Consider the following 12,931-nt stretch of genomic DNA (forward strand, 5'->3'; position numbering starts at 1 on the left):
TCTTTATATTTGCATTTACCTGTTCACCCGGCGCACAGGTCTATAGGCCCTTACTGACTGTCTGCCCAGCAATACACCCACCTATAAGTCCAATGATACACTTTTTTTTGCAGGATCCGTATCTAAAGCACCAAGATCATTGACACTAAGATATTCCAGTAAAAGCAGAACTGGGACAGAACTTTCCTCTGGCCTAATCACGATGCAGCCACAGCGTCTCCCTAATGTTTCTTATGCAATGTTTTCTTAACAAGGGCTAGAAATCACACTTATTCACCCTATTCAAAGACTGCCAGTCTGCCTCCCATAGACACGCATTGTCATTCAAAGGTTTCGTCGGACAGTGAAGTTTGGTGAAAGAGATCGAAGCGATAAAGGACTCGTTCCATTGATATTGCCTTTGGGTAAATTCTTCTGCAGTGTCCATTGTGTGTGTGTGTGTGTGTGTGTGTGTGTGTGTGTGTGTGTGTGTGTGTGTGTGTGTGTGTGTGTGAATGCAAATTTGATCAACACCGCTAGCAAAAGAAGGAATTCTATCTATTCCTTCTGAGTAGTCCATATTGGGGGGGAAAGAGTCTTGAAAGTGAATCATTTCATTTAGTGCGCATGTATTCTGACAATGTTTCCACGGCTCTATTTGTGACAGTTTCCAGTCTAAATCAGTGTTAAGAATATTAATATTAATATTGTTTTTAGGCACGGCGACATCTTTTTCTGTCTGTAGGGTTTAGGGGTTTAGTTTTTCTCCAACTCCTTTGCTTGCAGCTGAACGCACGGTGCACAGCGCCCCCTGCTGTACGCCTGCGGCACTGTGATTTGAGAGTTTTCTGGTTACAAGAATAGACAAATGAAGCTTCACTTGAATAAATGCGTGCAAATCGCCTTTTGCTTGCTACTTTAAACTATTCTTCCCGGTGCCATCCACAGTCGAATATATCTTTTGTACAGAATACTATCTTAAGTATTCAAATGACATTTCTGATACAATACAGCGAGCTCTGCTGTGCATAGCTGATGGTCTACTGCCCTCTACTGGTTTGTTTCTGTAGCACAGGAGGCGCCATGAAAGCAGAATCAAAGCACCTAGTTGATTTTCTCTGCTTTAAGCTCTGTGAAGCTCTTCTTACTCCAGTTCAATACTTTTAATTTATTTTAATTATTTATTTAACCAACTCCATTTAGAAAATTTTCAAGTGGATAATGTATATAAAAGCAATCTGCAGCATTTGGGCTCAGCTCTGTGGAAACCTTTTATTTCACAATACTATAAAAGTATATTGTAGAGGGATCTGTGTTCAGGACAGTGACTGTGAACACCAATACTATGATCTTAATGTAATCAGGCCTGTATCATTCATTTTTCATAACAACAGGGGGATGCAGACAGTCCACTTTCACTGCACTCTTTGCTGTTTCTTTTTATGATGGAAGACACTGGAGAAGTTGGAGAGAAGAAGCTCACTGCATAGCACACCCTCTTTATTTTCAAACAAGGTATCTGCAGGGGGATGATTTTGTTTCTTTGAAACTTTGGGAATCAAAATCTGTTATGAGACCTTTAAGCAAGAAAGACAGAGATGGACACATTTTAAAATGAAAATATAATAATATAACTTCCAAAGCCAATCAGAAAGATGAAGTCTAAGTATGAAATGTTGAACATATTTTTGCCAGTGTGACATTTCAAAGCCGCACTAGGCAAGATTTTTATGTAAAAATACACCTGTTTTATCAGCCTAATTCAAAAAGCGGGGCTGCAACAGGGAAAACCGTCCCATCCCCCCTGTAGATTCACCTTATTTACCCAAATGAAATTCTGAAGACACAAATCGAAACATAGCAGTGAAATCCAAACTGTCTCCTAAACAGCAGTGAGCAGCGCTCCGTTCAGAGAAAGCTGGACCCTCCAACATTAGATCTTTTCCTCTCTCGTCTCCTTGGTTTCCTTTGGTATAAAGCATCACAGACCGGCTGGGTTAGTAAACCTGAGTGAGCTGTGTGCAGTTTACTGACATCACATATGATTTCTGGGCAACAAAGTTAAACAGTTACATCTTGCTGCCATTTGGGGGCACCAACGTGTAAAGTTGCCTAGTGCAGCTTTAATTGGAAACACACAAAGGGGGTGAATGCGATTTGATTTCTGTTATTTGAATTTTAAACTTCCAAAAATTTAATTTACATTACATTACATTTCAATACCTTCCTTTCCACTTTCACTTTGCTTAGAACCCAGCCAAAAAAATCCTCAATAAATATATTAAAGTGACTTTGTAGAACAATACAGTAAAAGTGTTTTTGATCCACGGTTTGTGGAGCAGATGCTCGTGGATGCCTGGGAGGTGTTGTCCTCTTAGAAAGCTGTAACAGCACAATATCACTGGTGTCTGATCTTGCTATCAACTGGATTTATCATCATTCAGTCCAAAAGAAATATGCACAATTCTGTCGCTTGTGGCTACAGGTTTTCCAATGTAGGGTTTTCTCAGCATGTCAGCTTTATGTGTTACCCAGTGATTCTCATCGATGTCTTGCAGCATGGAATAATGAGCATTTTACAACTTCCAACATGGTTAATTTTATTCAACATAACTTTCATGTCAAGGAGCAATTGTTTTACATGGTGATGCAAACAGAAATCTTCCACTTTCTTCAAAATATCTGCTTCCGCATACACTCTTGATTAGATGCCACATAGTCTATTGTCATTGCTTCCATCAATAGTTGGAAGTAAATTAGAAAAACATGATGAAGTTATGGAACTGGTCTGGATATCTTAGCCTGCTTACCACTTAGCTAGCTAGCAAGCATGGATTTCATACTTTTTGACCCGGGGACATCATGCATGTTGACCCGGGGACATCATGTAGTTGTGTTGACCCGGGGACATCATGCCTAATGTTGACCTGGGGACATCATTTGCTTATTTGACCATATTGACCAATGAACATGTCCCCGGGTCAACACACCTACATGATGCTGTGTATAAAGAGCAGACGTATTGCTGTATCAGGTCATTGTAATATAACAAACCATCCAGTAGATGGTGCAAAGGTCTTACATTTCTATGTGGTAGAGTAATATTGAGAAGACCACCATGCCCTTTCTACTGTATTACACCAGACACACACACATATGTGCGCGTGCACACACACACACATACACACACGCACACACACAAATCTGGTCAAAATATCACCTGGAAATGGGAAAATAAAAGAAACACACTTCAACAAGTTTCCACTGTCACAGGATTCTGGTGGCTCTGTAGTTGTTGTTTGCTATCATGGTTTTGGTCTATGGATCCCCTTTAGGCGAAAATGAAACATTAGTGTTAGTACTGCTAACGCTAATAGTATTTATTATGAGAGATTTTTTATGAGATTTTATAGTCTCTACCTTTTTATAAAAGAAAGATGTAGGCATTTTAATACAGGCTGCATCATTTTTTGAATTGACCTTTGCTTCTTTCGTCTCTGAACTCAAATTATCAAATTTAATTTACCGTCATATACAACTGCTGCTCTATTAGACGCACACATAAAAGTGTCATAGACATTATAGAGAGACTGTTTTCAGATCAATCTGTTTTTCACAACAGCTCAGTCATCTACCAAGACTCAACTTATGCTTGTGAAAAGCCTTCAGGTTATAGCAGAGGCCGTACCTAATAATCTGGCAACTTGCCATTTGTCTTTGATCCATAAATATAATTCCTATCTGAGAATATACCAACCATCTCAGACTCAGCAATATGCAACCAGTAAACCCATAGATATTGCATTTTTATGTCATGGGCTGATGTGGATGCCTCTACAAGATATGGATGTGTGTGTATATGCATGTGTGTGTGAGTGTGCAGTGTGTTCTGTATGGACATCACTCCTCAGCCCTTGGTTTAAATCAATTTTCACTCAGGGAATTTCACATTTGTCTTTGGGTGGGAACCCTGAGAATGAGATCTATCCTAAACATGCTCAAATGAACTCTCTAAACTTCCTGGAGAATCCACCAGTCAAACCCTCACAGCTCTCTAATGCTCACAGTAACATGAGATGGCTTTTGGGGAAATGTTTTGTACTTCCCTAATGCAATGTGTAAAAGTGGAACAGCTGGCTGGTTTCCAGAGTAGGACAAAAGCTCAGGCATCGCACGGCAAAAACCCAGCAATTACCAGCTAACTGGGGTTTGGTCTGATCGCTGTCTGGGTAGAAAAGCCTTGTCCCTTTTGTCCTGAACATTACGAATGGAGGCATTTTCCCTCCAAGAAAGTAATTTTCTTCCCCTAAAAACTTCTCTAATCTTACTGAGAGCCATCTGCGTGATTAAAGAAACCCCCTCAGGCCAAACAGGGTGACACTAATAGCAGTGACCCAAAGACACAGCTATTAGTATGTGGGAGTATCAGAGAAGAAAATGAAAAGGGGGGTTAGCAATTATCACAGGACCTTGATGACAATGGTTATAGTTATCAAAATGAGCTTTAACTTCAAATCAGAGTTGTACCTCTTCTTTTATCTCTCCTCCCAGCTCTTCTGTTACTTTTTTTTTCCAATTCAAAATACCCGTTTCAGCATTCCAATTTTATTTGTATTCTCCCGCAGAGGGCACGCTGTGTTATTAAGCCCTCAAGAGAAATCCAGGCTGCTTTCCTTTGCCCTAGTGAATGCTTTTTGAAAGTATAGTTGAAGTGCTGGAAGAGAGGAGAGTTACATAGTGAGAATTCATAAAAACGGCAGATTATTATAGGGTAGCAAGGCAAGTGATTCTAGGCTTGAACCAACATGCAGAAACGCCTGTAGCCTGTGTATTAGTACAGCATTGAGGAAGGGAAACACACATATATGGAGATGCGTACTCACTCACACACTCACACACACACACACACACACACACACACACACACACTTATCAACACACACACGACTTCCCCAACCAAGCATTTGCACTGAACTTGTTTAGTGACACTGAGTGGTATATTTAGTCCCCCTACACACACACACACACACACACACACACACACAAAATGACCTCCACCAATACACTAATGTGCATGTAACCCCCCCTACACACACACACACACCTACGCTGCAAAGGATGTTTAGAATTTAATTACGAGGGGACGGGTGACACCACAACAACAAACCCCGCTCGTTGCTTCCTACGCCCCCGCAACCATCAACGCAATTTCATTTCCCTTTGAAAACTTCAAGGCTGCATGGAGCTCCTTGAGATAATGAAGCGCCACTGGCTAGTTTGTGCTGATCTGATTGAATGGTTGGCTGGCTTAGGGAGTCAGGGCATTCTCATGAGTGGGAGACCTGGAAGACTATTAACTACTAACTTTCTCTCTCCCCCGTCGTCTCTCTCCTTCTTTAGTGCTGATTAGAGATTAAAAAAAAAAAAGAAAAAAGAAAATGGCAGTGACTCAAGGACTTTGAGTCATCTGTATAACGCAAGTCCGCCTTAACTTGTCCTCCTTTTCTGTGGCTAAATTCTTGGAAAAGCTGCTGGCAACGAGTTTTGTATCGTCAGTCTCTTCTCAAAATGTTTCCAGAAATCTATGGAAGACATGAGCTGTAAAATGCATTACCCAACAACACTGACTCAACACTGGTCAAAAGTACAACAGAGTCAAACTCAAGGCCTTCAGGAAAACTACAGTAATTGGTGTGGGCTTTCCTTGAAACTGGCCTGAAGTTCAACACTCCCTAAAATTAAAGGGACTGGACTTGATCTGGGATTGGTCCAGAACAATGGTCGTCCCAGCCTCCCAGTGGTGCTGTAAACCGTCCAAGGCTCGGCTACATGGAATCGAGGCCCCACTGTTGACAGGCTGTTTCACACCAGGACTGTGGGCGGTTCAGAGCCTGGTGTGTGTGTGTGTGTGTGTGTGTGTTGCACACTGAAGGGGACCAGAGGAAAGAGCCCAGGTAAGGCCAGGGTAATGTGTTCCCAGGGGTCCACAGCTGCCAAAGGAGTCAAAAAGCTAATGGAAGACACATGTGGCCAGATGTGAGAGGGCAGGACCTCTTCCCCAAACACACACACACTTGAACACACACACACACACAAACATATCCAAAACACCTTCCAAAGCCACACCCCCCCCCTGCGGAGCTCCTTCCACCCACACTGGCTGAGGAGGCTGACTGCTATTGGCCATCTGCTGCCTGTAATGCAGCTCTAATGACATTCGTCTCCCTGTAGTCAGGCTCAAGAGTTAACACACTTCCGTTTCGCGTCCGTCTATGTCAGTCTGCCTGCATGGCTCCCTTTGCACCCTGGGTTACTGTCTGTGTGTGTGTTTGTGACTGTGTGTGTGTGTGTGTGTGTGTGTGTGCACGCTCATGCAAGGCTGTTAGTGTCTTTCTTCTCTCTGTTTTTAGCTTCGGTTTTTCCGCCGTCAATAAGAGCAGCTCCTGTTGCTGCCCTTCAATCTGAATCAGGCACATTTCACTCTTAAACCAGGAGAATTACTGTGTATTATGCACACTGAGATCTTTTTTTTTGGTGCCAAGCGGTCATTACTGTGGTGTTTCTGCACTCCAGTCCAGTTTGAGTTTCTGTAGGTGGCATTCTTTTTTTTTGTCTGTTCAGCCATGGTGGCTGTCACTGCTCATGCCAGTTCTTCTCCTATTTATTCCTAACAAACCGCTGTTGTAAATATAAAACTCATCACTTGCGCCATAAGATTTTCCCCAGGAAAGACCTACCAGACTTGGGGAGTTTAGAACAGCAAATGTAAAAGTTCTCACAAACTGGGTTTAGTTGAATCCCTATAGGCTTATATCAGTCACCAATAGAGAGTAGCAAACCAGAAGATTATTGATATGAAGCTGTCCTGACTTATTGTTACTTTAAGACAAGATGAGCTCAGTGCTGAGATTTTTGGAAACAAATTTGTGTTCCACAGCTTTAATAGGTTTACTGTAATCGGACCTCCCAATGTGAGTGCATACTTCAACACGTTTTCACTTTGTAGCATGTTTACAATGCATGGATGTAAACAAACAGCTTCCTGCATAGAGACAGAAGGCCTCTGACCCGGACAGCATTCCATGTCAATCAGTATTTGTAACACTGCACTGCACTAATTGAGTGTCCCGGTCCAACTGGCTGTGAGCAGTGCCAGCCCCAGTGAGCTGGACAATGGCCCTCTGCCACAGTGGTACCCCTCGCTGACAATCCAGTAGTGTGTGTGCCTGTGTGTGTGTGTGTGTGTGTGTGTGTACGCGTATGTGTGTGCGTGTGTTCTTGTATTTCTATACTTATGAGGATCAAATGTCCTCACAAGAATAGAAAGATAAAGAAAATCCTTCAAAGTGAGGACCCTTTGTTTGGTCGGGGGATTGTTCAAAAATCCTTGATGGTTTTATTGGTTGAAATTTTTATGTATGCCTACTGGTAATTACACTCTAAAAACTAAAAATATGTTGTTTTCCAGGAGGTGAATGTAATGGGATTCACAGACATGAATCAGTTCAGTTTCCCTGCTGTTTCAACTGACTCTGTGCTAGAGATTGTTGCAGTTTGGACATGATGTGTCATTGAGTGCGTTTACATGCACATTAATATTCCAAATATGAGTCTTATCCCACCTAAGGTCTGAGAATATGCCGTTTACATGGAACGATAAGTAAACAGTTTTTTCATATACCTGTACTAAAACTATAGACGTTCTAGTTTTGAGTTAATTAGTGGCACGTTATTGTGATGCTTGTGACTCCATGGAAACAGCACCAAAGAATAAGTGGGATACAGTGTTTACATGCCAGAATATACAGGTTAATATTGGCATATCCTGGCTAGCATATTCAAGTTTTTCATATTCGGGATATGGGTTTATCCTGTTTATTGGTTAACGGGATATGCGTCAACTCATACAGTAAATGGAATATTTGAATATCCCAAAGATCAAATATTAATGTGCATGTAAACGCACTCATTCTCGCAATGAATCTTGGGGCTTCCCATTCGTCTCCATCCGTCTGATGCATCCTCAACTGACAAGTGAACTTCTGGGATCTTTATTCCGGTATTCCGTTCTTGCTTTGGAACTGCACAGATTAGATATTGTGTCTAACTTATCATGAAGGACACAAGAAAGTCCCTATATCATCTCTCACTCCCTGTTTTTTCTCTCTGATGTATTTCTCTCTTCTATCATTCTGTTCTTCTCTCTCTCTGTCTTTCGCCTGTAGCCTTCTCCATCTTTTGCTCTCAGCTGGCAGCAGCGCACCACACATTGCACGGAGGCCACTGGGCAAGCATCCCCGTCCTGGCAACCCCAGGCCCATCGACAAGAATGCCTCTATTCTCCAGCCCCACTTCGCCCCGGAGTGGATGAGTAAGACTGGCCTCCAGAAACAGCTGTTCAGGGAGTGATCAAAAGAAAGAGAGAGACTTCTTTTAGTACTACCTCTTTGTTCCCTCATCCACTCCAGCTCTCTTATTCGCTGAGGCCACTTTCTGAGTGGGCTGCCAAGCAGGGTGAACGCACAAGACAATAGTATACTTATTGGACCTGAGTAATGTTTGTGCCCATTTGTATATTAAAGCCAATTGCCGAAGCAAAATTCCAAACATCACTGCCATCCAAGAGTCATTTAAGCATTTAAGCATTTAAACTTATCTGCAACTGTCTCAATGCTCCATGGCTCTAATGGAGTCCCCAGTATTTTACGGTCCATCTTGACCCTTCACCCCTTTGTTCCAACTTCTTTTATTGCTTATCACAGAATAGTGAATGTGTAGCCTTGGTTACAGCTACCCTCTCCTTGAGTCTTCAGGGTTGAGATGCCCTCTCTCAGGACTCCAGCAGGAAGCTCCACCCTGATCCCAGCCTGTTTGTTTTGGCTGGGATTGAAACGCATAGAGGACTAGATGAAACTGCTCCCTCCTATCTGCCTGATTATCTCTACTACATCAGCAGGTTGGGTGACATGAGTTCTCCTCTCAGCAGAGCAAGTGCTGGATGTGTTTCACTGTGTTTTAGCACAGTGGCACAAATGGTACCACGTCCTTTTCAGCTGTGCATAAATGTCTACAATGAACCTTGGGACACCTTTGCACTTTCCATCCGTCTCATTTCCAGACAGTAAACACATGTGACAGTGTTTGTACACATTTTATACCTTGCATTAGAAATGCATCACAGCTATCCACACAGGATTGCATTGCTCTTTCCCTCACAAAGACATATGCATTACCAGAGCGAGAATTCTCTCCTGCATTAAATTAAAAAATATTAATTAAAAGCCTAACCTTGCAGGCTCTAATGAGGTTGAAACACTGCATGTGTTTTTTATTTCAACATTTGTTTTCATTTATTAGTATACCAGAAGCAAATCTGGATCTCCGTGCACTATTTCAGTGCTAGTAAGTAAAGTTACCACCACACATGTTCATTATTGTTGAGTTTAGTATACAGCAGAAAGACTCTGTATGTAAGATTTATTTCAACTTATGTACTTGTTGCGTGTGAATTGCACTTTGATATCAATTTTGCCAAATTTATGTCTGACCACCTTCTGACAATTAGGCAAATCAATCTGTTTTAAATGTGTCTACCACCTGGATTTTCATGTAGTTAAATTCTGTCTGGTTAAAATTCAAATGCCCAAACCACATTTTAACCTCAGGTGTAAAGGTGATCTATTATTAATGAACTATTCAATTATTCAGAATGGTTTGAATTGCCAAATCACAGTGAAACACGTAAAATTGATAACTAGTGACTTTGTGTCCTAATTCAATTTTAGTCACCAAGATCCAACTGTACTCAAAAGCTTTTTAAGAGAAATCTGTAGCAGGGAGGAAAATCACAGTAAAGCCTTGTGGGAGACATCTACCTAGTTATTTGGTGGGCTTGTTAACACAGTGTAGAGAGCTGTCATTTTTCTAGGCATGCCTGAACATGGCAGATTTTGGGAGTTCCCGTTCTGCCCCTTTTCCTCCTCAGCTTACGCAAAACTCCGCCATAGTCATCCATCTTCAAAATATAAACTTTCAGACTTACCCCTTAAGTCAGGGGGGTTAGGTTGAGCCAATCAGGTCAGTAAGTTAGGTTGAAACAAAGTGTGTCAGTCAACAGTCATGCTAATCCATCTAACCATGAGTAAGTTGTTGGATAAATATTTGGCCCCTGGAGGTGAGCTCTCTCCCTCCTGCCTCCCCTCCCTTCTCTCCTGTGCAGTCTTGTACTGGAACTGGTATCCTCAGGTGGGTGATTGACAATGTGAATGTCTAGTCAGGGAACAAGGGATGTACCCCATCTACTGTACATTTCCACAGAAGTCACACTGCCTTTTGGTTGATTGAGCTATCCTAATGAGATCTATAGATCACATATCATATCAGTACATAGGCAAGCATGTACTGTAGCTTCCCTGTGCTGACTACATTTATTAAATTCTCGGCATCTGTTGTACTGAAACTATTGCTTCATAGCTGGAGAGGTAATATAACCCACTACTATGTGACTAAGATCTGTGTCAAAAAAACATTCAATCAAATATCTATAGTGTAGGTTTATCTACACTTACAGTTTGCTATAGACATTAAAGCTACACTAGGTAAGAATTTTATGTAAAAATACAACTGTCTTATCAGTCTGAATCACAAAGCGATGCTGCAGCAGAGAAAACCGTCCCATCCCCCCTAATTGAGAGGCCATAGATTCGCCCTATTTGTCCAAATGAAATTCCTGTGTCAGGTATGGACACTTCTCCACCCACAGTAAGTAACGAATTGAAACTTGAAATCCAAACTGTCTCCTAAACAACTGATTCTCAACCTTGTTGAAGACAGGGAAGGACCCCTAATTTAGTCTACATTAGAGCCACTGACCCCCATTTGATGAGATTTTGTCTCTCAGGCCCAAATAAAGAGAATATTTTTATTGTTAGATATGATTTTGTCCAGAATTCCACGACTATCTGTATTGTAGGTAGAGAGGTACATAACAGTGAAACTATGATCAAAACTTTGATTATTCTTCTACATTCTCTAATTGTGTTAACTTCTTGTAAATGAAATATTGCTGAAGTTTAACAATTCATCAGTTTGCTGGGGACCCCCTGGAACCCCCTCAAGGACCCCTAGTGGTCCCCGGAGCCCACCTTGAGAACCACTGATCTAAGGTACTACATAAAGGTGACCACTGCCACCCACAGTGGAGCAGGCCACAGAGCAGAGTGTGAGGGACACTGCCCCCCAGAAAGGCCTCTCTGTGTTTGTCTTGCTGCTGAGTCCCTGCCTGTGTCCCCCTGCTAATGAATGGACATTTAATGATCTGAGAGGGCCATTCAATTGAGTGGAAAATGTGCAGGTCTGTAGAGTACAGCTCCACTTGTCATAGGAAACAAAGGGCCAGGCTCTGCATTCACACACACGGTGGAGAGGGAGAGACGGGATTCACACACTGGGTCAAGAGGAGGCTGGACAGAGACACACACACACACACACACACAGTATTCAGGGCCTAGATGGTACTTCACACACTTTTGTACAAATTCCTCACGGGAACCTTCATTAAAAGACATCGACGCTGCCACATTGGATAATGTTTTTCTTTTTTTCAAAGATATAAGGGTGCGCTGCGTACCTTTCAAAGCCATTGAAACAATTTTATTGTCTAAAAATCTTTCTAATTGGAATTAACATGCAAGTGTATTTCAAAATGTAGTGACTAGCTTACAAAGCTAGTGCACCTACAATAACTGTATCTACTGCTTTTTCATCAGAAAACTCAATCAGCACACAGAGTTGATATTTACATCCTCAGACGTTTATTAACATTACAGCAGTAATACCACCAATCCAATCTGAACCATCTGCCAATCTCAGCCCGCTCACAATAAACAATGGACACAGCCAAAAAGGTTTGGTTATTGAAAGCCATATGTGTTCAATATAAACCCATCCTTTTATGTTCCAGTATTTATTTGCAGGTCAAATGAGCCGAGCTATAAACAAAATGGCACCATGTGGTCAGCGAGGATCCACTGGAAACGGCCTATCAAAGGGAGACAGGGAAGGAGAAGTCCTCAGAGTGTTTATAAGAAGACTACGGGACGTTTGCAGACAACTAGACAGCTTATATGCTGCACAGACAGGAAGGAGGCTTTATAAGGAATCTTGTAAATCATAGCAACTCACTTTAGCACAGGAGGGAGGACTAGCAAAGTGGGAGTGAGCTAGCATTGTGTTTGCTGGTCAGATTCACTGCCGTTCCCCTTCAAATTGTGTCATTATTCACTGGTCTGTCCAGGAGATTACATTAGGCCTGGTCACAGCATCCATGCATCACCTTTACTGCCCTATATATCCACCTAATATCCAGGGTGAAGAATAGTGGACCCGTTAAAAATTGGATTACGTGGACGTTGATAGGAATATAATTATCTGGTTTAAGCCAAGGACAATTGTAGGCCAAGTGTTCATTGTTCTTTCTGTAATATTTCATGTCCACAGAGATAAAAGTACTGCGTTAACTAGGAAGCTACAGACATATATTTGTGTCTCCTCTGCTACCCATAAAGCTAATGCGGCGCTTCCTCTGTTCAACGATGCCTGAATGAATGAGGGGACTGTTTAGGTCCCACGGACAGATAGCCGCTCCTTCGGTAAACATGGCACACAAGTGATGGTATGGACTTCACAAGGCTGTTAAGGATCAAGTTCTGAGTTAATGTGTCCCATGAGAATAAGGTAAAATCTTGACTTAGGTAATATGCAGTGGCCTGTTCTCCTTTTTGTCTCCATGCAAACAGCTAAGCCCAATAACTATTGCGGTCTGAAGGAAAAGCACAGTTAACCAGAGGCTTGTTATGATTGGCTAAAGTTCAAGCAGATGCCGTTCCCTAGAGAGATAGCCCCCTTGACCCGCCCACTCCCTCAAACTTCTATATTTTCTAGCCGACACATG

Source organism: Centroberyx affinis, unplaced genomic scaffold (assembly GCF_046629955.1).
Source record: "Centroberyx affinis isolate AG114_WGS23_722 - 3 ecotype Tasmania unplaced genomic scaffold, CSIRO-AGI_Caff_v1 ptg001302l_1, whole genome shotgun sequence".
NCBI lineage: Eukaryota > Metazoa > Chordata > Actinopteri > Beryciformes > Berycidae > Centroberyx > Centroberyx affinis.